The sequence below is a fragment of the Gavialis gangeticus genome, unplaced genomic scaffold (genome assembly GCF_001723915.1).
Source record: "Gavialis gangeticus isolate Ggan-Ray unplaced genomic scaffold, GavGan_comp1, whole genome shotgun sequence".
Classification (NCBI taxonomy): domain Eukaryota; kingdom Metazoa; phylum Chordata; order Crocodylia; family Gavialidae; genus Gavialis; species Gavialis gangeticus.
Window position 1 is genome coordinate 34,274,279 of NW_017729029.1, and position 10,642 is coordinate 34,284,920.

Below are 10,642 nucleotides of genomic sequence, written 5' to 3' on the forward strand. Positions count from 1 at the left end.
CTGCCAGCCAGGGCTGTTCTAACCTGGCTCAACATGCTGTGGTCCCAGGCACATGTGTAAACGTGGTGCCTGGGACCAATAAACTGCAAAGCGATATGCACCAGGTTTATTGCATCACATTAATTGCATGTGTAGATGAGCCCACTGGGTAGAATCCACAGACTTCACAGGAACTAAGACAGAGATCATTATGTGTGTAACATAAATGTCGGTCTCATTCTAATAATCCCATAATTTTAAAACAAATATTTAAGAAGGCAGTGGGCCTACTTCTTGACATAACCCATTGATTTACAAAAAGTATGAAGGAGCCAAGAATGTGGTGCTAATATTACAAGATTAGGGCACAGATCCATCATTATATTCACATTTGACACAGGGTGTTTTAGGAAAATCTAGATTAAAAAGCCCCACTCTGTATTCAAGGACCAAAAAACTTTTCAGGAATGTCAGGAAACCGAAAAATATATTATACATTTGTTCTTATGTTTTAGCATCATTGTGCAACTCAGAGGACATTATGTTCCATACATAACAATGAAACAAACTGAAAAGGACATTTTTTTTTACAATATACTATGATTTAGTAAGCAAACTAATTATAAATATGGGTAAAGTATCTTTCAAAACTAATACAGGTTTCACAAGACAATTTCACAATATGGGTGGCAGTAAATATCAGAAATGCCTATAATCTGACTTGGTACTTGAATTTACTTCAATAAATAAAAGTAGCATCATTTGTAGTTGTCCAATATAACACATTTAGACATGAAGGTTGAAACAATAATAGCTAATTATACCATTCTGGTAGAGTTGACACAGAAAAACCCCATTTTTAAAAGGAAAAGAAAAATGTACATGAAATATTTAGCACAAAAGATAACTATTAACTAGATCCATAATTATATTAAAATAACAGTAATATTTGTATATCCACTGACTTAGCTACAGAGATGCTTGATAAATCCTGAGTCATGTATACAAGAACTACAGGACTAATTCTGCCTTCAGTTCCTAACTACTGAAGTTGACGGCATGCAGAATCAGGACTTAAAGGAACTCCATTTTTAGATGCAAGTTGCTGAAATAGCTTAGTGTTATTATGCACTTTTCTAGGGGTCAGAGCCCTTTTGTGCATTGTTTATGCCCTGGAATGAGAGCACCACCTACACTGGTAGCTGCTTGCCTGAGAAGGAATATTTTATCTTAACTGAAGGATAGGTGGAGATTTAGGGCCTGATCCAAAACCCAGTGAAAAAAAGAAGAAAGACCCCTTATGACTTCAGCAGGGTCTGGGCCAGGCAATTAAATATGGATGTATTGATACCCAGAATAATGAAAACTAGACTGTCACTCAGCACCTCCTTTGGAAGGAACCTTATAGCTTGCCTGTTTTCCTATATCAATGTTGGTTGTCAGAAATGTTGATATGATTTTACCATTTAAATAAATGTATTTACTTAATCTCTAATTTAATCTAATTAGATATAAATATATGTACATACTTAGCATCGTCATTAATGTTGCTTGCTTTCTTATACATTTTATCCATATTTGAATATTTGCATCTATATATAGTCTACTGCTTGTGTCTATATACCGTGTATAAAAATATTGAAAATTATAGAGACCTTTGTAAAGAAAAGTTATCAAATTGTAGTGATGATGTACATACCGTCTAGCAGATCAACAGCTAACACCAGTTAATGGCTGCCATAAGAGATATGAGATATGGAACAGTCCTCAGAGTAACAGATGATATTATTCCATGCAGGTTGCATTTTATGCTCTTGTGCATAGGTTTTAAAATTTGCAAGAGTAGGAAATAATGTATTTACATTGTACAGAACAAGCAGTCTATAAACTGCTGCACAGATTAACAAATATAAGACAGAATTCAGAGACAAAGGAGAGTGTCTTCTTGACTATTTCTCACTAGTCTTTCAAGAGAGATGGCATTAAACATGATTCTTGGTTGTGGAGCACCATCTAGAGGGAACAGGTGTTTGATGCAACAGTACAATGAAAATTGTGTCAAATTTTGACAAGGAAAGCTGCCGAACTGGAATCTGCTTAATATTTGACAGCTATTTAGCTAAAAATCATTAACAAAAGAACATTGTATAAATCATTTTATTAAACATGGCATCATATTGATCTACATACAGGATCTGCATTCAAGATTTTTCCTGAAATTCAGAAAAAACTCTATTTGTGAAGGTTTTGTTAATTTTAGGGATGTGTTCAACTGCAGCAAATGAAAGGTATACTACCAAATTTTCAGATGAGGTTGCTGTACTTGGAGATCACCTGAAGGCAACCCTACATTCTTCTGTATCTGTGCATTAATGTACACCAAGTACACATTCTTATACTCCCCCCACTCATCCCCAGAAAGTAAAGGGAATTAAACAACCCAATAAACATAGCAGCTATAGGCTTTTCTCCGACTTTGCATTCAACTATATAGAATGTTTATTTTCATACCCATTAGAGACAATTTGGGGTTTCATTTTTCAGATGAGTATCCTTGTGCAGGAATCTCCTCTGGCCCTTCAACATTTATAGGGTGTATGGTCTGTAGGATATACATTTACAAAGAAAAAATGGAAATGTGCAAAAGCTGAAGAAATTTCTTTGAAAATCTCCTGTAGCCTTTCAACAGAAATCCCCATTTTTGTCTGCCTCTGCTCTGAGGCTCCCCAGTCCCATTTTCAAACTCTGGCTGCTGGATCCACCTCGTCACCTGTGTTGTAAAAATTCTATAGGGAGGGGGGGAGCTTGCTCTTCCTTTGTCCCAAGTTTCCCACTGAACAACCTGTGTGACCCTGATCACTCCACCTTGGGATGCTGATGACTTTTAAAAAGATTGGTCTGCATCATATAGTCCGTTTCTGGTTGGAACTTAGTGATGAGGTCAAAAATGTTATAGGTCACTCCATCTTGTGGGAGGTCAGTCATTTTGGGACACTGAAACAAGCAAAAAGCCTCCAGAATTCTATCATTCTCCAGATGTATATGCGAGTAACTTACCTGAAATTTAGCCAGTATATTAGAGTGACATATCTTTAGCCACATGTTAAAAAGGGCCAATAAGCCCATTCTGTTTTGCTCAAGGTGTTTTTTTCTCTTAACATTCCTCCATCCTGTACCCCTTCTACAGTCTCTTTTTCTCATTTCAACAAATGCTATGTGTTACAGCATGCTGACTTGTGGATTCTTGAGGGAAGAGGGAAGGGACCAGCCTTCTAGCTCCCTTTGCTTGCCTAGCTAAAGTGGGCTTGGCTTTTTTACTTTCCTCTAGTATGGGAGGTTGCTTTTGAATGCTTCAGGCTATCAGAAGCACCCCAAAATACCATGGCAGGCTAAGCACCTCCAAGGTCTGCAGGGTCTGTGTACCCTGGGCTGCACAGAGCCCTAACAGAGACCAGAGCCCGAGTGGCGGCAGTGATTACCCTAGGCTTGTGGGTGTGCTCCAGGAAGGGTCAGCCAGCCATACGTGCCCCAGGGGAGATGCCCAAAGCATGGTTTCAGTTGGGCAAAGTGAGGTGGGTCGTTCAGCATACTACCGCCCCTTATTGTCCTGCCACAAAATCACAATCCATATACCTCCCGTTGCAAGATTTGTTCAATTATTGTTCTATTCTACATTCTTGCTTCTTTTCTCAGAGTTGGCCTGTGTGGGATACAGTCTAAGACTCCCAATTATATGACAGCACACCAATATGCCTTTTCAAAGCACCACAGCTTTGGCATGAAGTTTACAGTAAGAGTCTCTTTTGGAAACGAGTATATTTTAGAGCAGATTGGAGTAGGAAAATGGTGTTGCTGGCTGTAGGCAGGTATATTACATTAGCACTATGCAAACTTCAGATCTGTTCTTATCAATGAACCTCAGTCTTGGAGACTTGGATTGCACTCAGATGTAGTGAGCCCTGAGCAAATGCAGACAGACCAGCCTGGTCAAGGATAAAGCTGTAGGCTGCTAGGTTACAAATGGAATTGCACAGGTCAGATTGAGGATGGAATTCCATCCACTGTGAATAAAGTGCTCTTTTAACTTATTTCACTGGTAACAGAAAACAGTTTCACAGGCCATGTTCCAGCTAAGAGGGGTAACCTGGATAAGAGGGGTGAATGTTCCCTAGCAAACTGTTTTCAGTTTCAGACCCTCCTGTCCCCTTCATATTCTCCAAAAAAGTAAAAAGGTTATTAAAAAATAAAGCAACCCCCCCCCCGAAAAGACAACCAAACGAACAATCCAAATTATGCTCTTGTTTAATTCAGTGAAATTCAGAATGCCTTTGATGAAATTCTGACCCTATTCTGGATATACACAGCCGAAGAAAATGCAGTAGTGGTGAAGGCATCATGCGTTCTAAATAAATATAATGCTTCTCAGAAGTGCTCTCCTACTAGTAATTTCTATTTTGTTTCTGCTGAGTTTTTAAATCTTTTTCTCCTTTATGGAATTTGACCGTAGCTCTTCTTTACCTTCCTAAATTTTACTGAAGTGCTTAAGGTAGCTCTATGCTGCATCCAATCATGCTTGAGAGCACTGCTGTTAAAACATGCCCTCCTGTTCCCTGTGCACATCAAATGCTGAAGAAATGTCATGTAGCCACGACCACAGCAGTGCTGTGTATGCACCAATAAACATGCCCTGGACAGAGAACAGTGCATGTGCCAAACAGCAGCTAGTATTTTTCTGTATTAGACGTGTACCAAGTGGGGGACTAAGTGGATGCAATGTGTTTTCAGTGTCAATTCCCAGCAGTTAAGAGGAAACTGTAAAAGGGCAACCAGTTCTAGGAGTGTGTGCAAGGAGTGTTATTGGTAACAAGTGGATTTGGAATAAGATTCTTTTTTCCATCTCTGCTTCTCAGGTCACACAAAATATGGACCCTGATAGAATACAAGGATTAACATCCTTAGTTTCTGTCCATTTCTGCTACCTGCCATGTTTGCTGTTCCCATTTTCTTTAGATCACTTTCATTCACTTTCCAAGGTCTCCTTACAGTCATTTTCGGCCTAGAAGATGGCTTTGGGTGATCAGTAATATCCTTAAGACATTCCTTTTCTCTTCTGCTTCTCAAATAGCTTGCTCACCGTCCTGAAGAAACTGAAACACAAATCCTTTAAATATGGCCTTTTGATGGTTTGTAATTCTTTCTGTTTGAAACAGCTAAGCGACAGCGTGGCCTGACTTACAAAAAAAAGTGTATATATAATGCTCCCAACAGCTGAGGCAGGAGAAGACCAATAGACAAAAACTCAGGCAACCATGGTATGTTAGAATTAGGCCGATGGGTGGAGTACTACAGCCTGCCTTAACTGCAAATGCTTATTCCTCTTGCTAATGAATCTGAGTCAGAGTAAAGTTCCTGTGATAACAGGACTGTGACTCCTCTGTTCTGAGGGTTCCTCAGAATAGAGCTTGAGTGGCTAAACTGTATTATGATAAGGAGCTGCTTTATATTTTGCAGATTGGGCTATTATGTTTTCAGTAAATGGCGCAATGAGAGAACAATGAGCCAGGTTTTCCACGGACTTCTAATTTTAAATACTTTTAAAGCTATTGTCAATATACAAAGACAAGGTGCACTAGGAAGGCATATTTAATTACATCACTGACAGAGGGACAGAGATCAAAGATGAAGTTAGCAAAGGCAAATGGAACTCACCAAGCATGCAGATACATGAAAATTCACATACGAAACTTCAATCCCACATGTATAGGATCCACATTAATATCACCAAAAAGATGACTTTAACAGACATAGATTTGTAACCTACCACTCTGAGATTGATGTTTACATGGTAGATTATTTATGGTCCAGACTCTGCATGAAATAAAGGAGCCACATGCTCTCCTTATGAGTAACATGATAAGGTAGAAAGGTTGAATAGGTATATGTCTGTAGTGATTCAAAGGTTTGGCATTGGCAAAGGGAAGTTGGCCTTTATCTGTCATAAGGTTTGTGAAATGCAAATCTGTATTTAAAAGAAAACTGCAGAGAGAATTGCACACAAATGGAGGACATCCTACAAGTACCACACAGCAACAGCATACAATCTTAAACAGAAACAAGAATTTTGGGTGGACCTCTCTGACACAGCCTCTACTTAAGGAATGTCACAGAAAGATATATTAATCAAATGATTCAGATTGGAAACCTGTAATGGCTTCCAGTTATTACTATTTCAAAAACACTAACAAACATGGACACGTCCCTCCTTGTCCCTTCCATTTGGTTTCCAGTGAAACAGAATGAGTTGGAACATTGGTGGTTCCCCCATCACTGATATGGGGTAGTTTTGCTGTCTGGAACTCTACGGGGCAAGGTAGTGCTACGTGGCTTTCTTATACATTTACTTTTTGATTGCTTCTCCTCCTGTCATTATGCTTCCTTAATTTTTCTTCTTTCCAGTTCCTAATGAACCCACTGATGCTCACTTTTCATCTCTCCTTTCAAAAAGACTATGTCCAAAACACCTGCATTGGAACTGAAAAGCTGCAAAAAAAGGTAAAAGCAGCAAAAAAAATCTGGGAGAAATAAATTTGCCTCAAACTGTTACCATTCAACTACCTTTCAATCTCTCCTCCCTTCCTTCCTCAGTGGCAAGTATTATCACCATAGGTGATACTTAGGCTCTGTTTTTAACCTTCTGCACTAAAGCTCTCATTAGTACATTTACTAATAGAATTCTAATATGAACAAATTCATGGGGCAGCAAGGTGCTGCTTCCTAGATAGGAAGGAATCAGAAAAGCAGGTCCTGGAGCTGCAGGTAGGATCTATCAGTGGGAAAGTGTCCATGGTGTAATACTGATGACAAGCACCTGAGGAAATGAAGCCCCAGATGAACAAGTGACAAACCTCCAAATGTGCACCACCTACCAATAAATGGAAACTACATACAAGGAGATTCCTACACAAGTAGGAAGCAGTTTTAGTCATGGACCCCATATCCTTTATATATTCCAGGGTTCTCTGAAGATACTGGGCCATGGAACCAACCACACAGAGAGAGAAGAAATCAAGGGATGGAAGGTGCCAAACAGTAGCAAGCCACAGAAATAGTCTTTTGGACTGCAGGCTGGCCAGAGCCAGAGCCAGAGCCAGAGCCAGAGCCAGAGCCAGAGCATTGCTGGCAGGGATGTGAGTAATGTTCTATTTGTATTTGGCACAAAGGATAACATATTTCAACTATTTGGGAAAGAATAAATAACAAAACAAATAATCATGTGATCCTTAGGCCAATACTTTCTTGGTCAAGAAATCTGACTATTAGGGAATTCTGTAATGTTTGGAAAATGCCACAAGAGTCCAATGTGCTCTACTCATCCATACAAATGCGTAATTTGCTTAACTGCATAATACAAAGCCAGACCAAATAGTTTACCTACCGCTTACTTATAACCCAAGTATTGAATATTAGTTTAATGAACAAGCTACCTTTTAGCCTTAGAAGCACTGAAAACAATGGGCTCTAGGTAAGTTTCATGGCTGTTATATCTCCTTTCATTTTCAAGACTTCTATTAACAGCCCTGAAAATTCACTAGGAGAAACCTCAAGAATGATGGTAGGTAGGTAGTTTCCAAATTGCTAATACCATGGTACTGGATGTGTACTTGTTGAACACTGTGTACCTTGTTCAGAAGAGTGCATACTCCATATAAATGCATAAACATTTTTAAGTCCTAAAGCTATGCACTTAAATGAAATATTCTGGTGACTTGAGAATGCTGTTTAAATGTAGATAGGCATTCAGCATTTGGCAAGAAACATATATTTTGAATATGTGGGGAGGATATGAGCAATAGAAAGATGAGCACTGGCTGGGCATTTTTATTCTGTTTTAGGCTTTTGATTTGAAAGCCCACTGAATTTAGTGGAAAGACTGCTTTTGACTTCAGCAAACTTAGATTAGACCCAAGGAAATTAATTCTGCCAAGAGTAATTGTAGAAATAACAAAGTTACTCTATTGTGATAATACAGACTCATGGCTTACTGCAACTGCTGAAATATATTCAAGTCAGGCACACCAATGGATAAGACGACACCAATCAAACGGCTGCCTAGAAGCCCTGTCACACTGAAATGATGTAGGCTGAGCACTGTTACCACTCAAAAAAGGGACTTCACTATGAAAGGAAAGGAAGCTCTTTATATATCTGCACTTGATACAGACTATATTCAACTCTGAAAACAAGTGATTTGTATACTGCTAAGCACTCAAACTGTATTATAAACTCTCATCTGTGGTTTTTCTTCAGTTAAATTTTTGACATGTGAAAGGATGTGCCTTTGACAACAGATGCCAGGGGTGGGAAGAGATAAACAATTACCTACATCCTTCACTACTGACATATATCTATAACAAGGTTGATTTGCTGCCTGCTAGACTGGTGACTAGTTACAAAACTGTACTTTTACATTAAATGTCACAGCAAGCACAGCTTTCAAGACTTGTCAGGAAATATTGTTAAAATGGGAGACTAAGTATGTAAAAGTAGAAATAAACACTGAAGCTTACAGTGTTTGAACTGTAACTGATATTTAAACTGATATTTGCAGCTTCTCTCATTTATGCACACACTGCATCTCTCATCTGTAATGTTTTGTGCAACTACTATTTTGTAACCACCAAGAGAACTGTGGATGGAAGCTTCCTGGGTGTTCTAAATACTGTTATTAGGAGTTTCTATACTTCAAAGTATGTGAAAAAACTAGGGCTGCCCATTAGCCAGTTAATCCACGATGTTGTCAGAAGATGAAACACTTTACTTGTATGGTTTAAAACAAAGATGCAAGCTTGAAGCATGAACTATGTAGAACAATCAAATGCCCTATATCTGTTTCCTTCCTAATGGACTGCTGAAACCAGACCTGTTAACTAAGTAATCTAAATACTTAATAGCATACAACTGGGCTAGACTGCATCCTAGCGCTCGCACCAAGCTTTAAAACTGCACTTCAGAAAAAGTTTGTTTTACAAATACAGAAATTAATGAAATCATGAAATTATTTTGTTTCAATCATATTGAATCCATACTGATGCAGTTATGGGTTAATTGGATACAAGCTATATTTCTTTTCTGGGCTTAGGTGGCAACTGCTATAATGCCAAGGCCAGCACTCAAAACACTGAACAAATTTTGCTACAAAAATATGATGCAAAATATGATGGCAAAATACAATATGAAAATAAAGAATGCAATGACTTGCTCATCAAAAACACTTAAGGAGGCAAGTCTGTGGGGATGTTAAAAAATCTGCAGTTAGTAGCTATTATTTCATCTGATAGACCCATATATTATGGCAACTCTATACAAACCTAAAGTTATCAGACATCTGGATGAGACGGCAAATTTGTTTTCTGAAGCTCTGCCCAGACACACTATGAGAAATTACCTTTTATACTTGAGGTTATCTATGGTTGTGGCTACTGCATCCTCCTTTCACATATGCTTTAAAACTGCAATGTCTAAATAACAGCTCTATTTCCTGAAGATTGTGTGCCAATTATTACCCTTTACTGCAGCACCATACTTTACCCTAGCTCTGGCCTGAACCACAGCAGGCTGGGTAGAATTTCAGGAGTTGGCACACATTGATCCAGCTGCAGAACTGAGCATCTGCAGCCCCTATTTTTACTCCACTGGGTCTCACCAGTGTTGACAATCAGGCCTCTTATTTCAGTTGAGTCAGCCATGCTTGAACATTTGGCTCCACTTCAGCAAAGGAGCAGATGAAGTGATCGGTACCACTGTACATTAGTGTTAGGTAAACCCCGGGTGATTTGCCTATTAGAGAATTCACCAGCATGGCTGATCATTGTGCTTGCTCTCTCTGCCAATGCCCCCCCACTGATCCAGCAGTGACCAAGGATCAGGAGTTGGCTCACCCACCCAGGGGCAGGTAAGGATGGTCAAGTGCCTCTGCAGCCCTTACACACCAGGGAAGCTGGTCAGTGATGTGGGGCAGGGCACACAGGCCGAGGGGCCTGACTCATGCCCAGGGGACGCTATTTTCACGAGAGCTACTTAGAAATAAACACCCCAGGGCCGACCCAGGAGGAATCCTCCTCCTTTACCTGCGGCGGGAGCTTCTCCGCTCAGGGCTGCAGCAATGAGAAGCCCCCACCTCTCATTCCTAGGGTGGGCACCAGGCAGCGGCAGCTCAGGCCGAGGCAGGAGCTTCCCCACCTCTGCCGACTCCTTCCTCGCGTGGGCGGGCGGCTGCCCAGCACCCCTCCCCTCCGCCCCGCGGTGTCCAGCCTCCCCATGTTCCGGGCTCCTTCCTCAGGACCCGGGGAGGCAGCGCGACTGAGCGGAACCTCGCGGAACCTCCAGCAGGACCTGCCCGAGCCAGGCCTCAGGCGGCCGACCAGCATCACGCCGCCCTCCCCGCGTGCACCGGACGCGGCAAATGGCGCCCTCGGAGGGGGGTTGGGCCCGAGCGCTGATCGGCCCCGCACCGCCGGCACCAACGAGCTTCCGGCGGAAGCGGCGGTGCAGACCAGAGCGTCGCTCCGCAGACCCCTGCGTTCCTTCCGCCCGGCCTCTCCTCACCGCCCCGGGCCGCCTGCCCCCACCCCTCGTGCAGCGCCCCCGTGCGGCGGGCGGCGGC

General features: G+C 41.1%; 1 long non-coding RNA gene across 1 annotated transcript; it reads right to left on the reverse strand.

The window, feature by feature from the left end:
* Positions 1–841: 841 nt before the first annotated feature.
* On the reverse strand, positions 842–10,276 carry LOC109300652. Its single transcript, XR_002098292.1, has 2 exons — positions 10,107–10,276; positions 842–5,847 (listed from the first exon to the last, which is right to left on the reverse strand). It is a non-coding gene; the product is annotated as an uncharacterized LOC109300652 (long non-coding RNA).
* Positions 10,277–10,642: the final 366 nt, after the last annotated feature.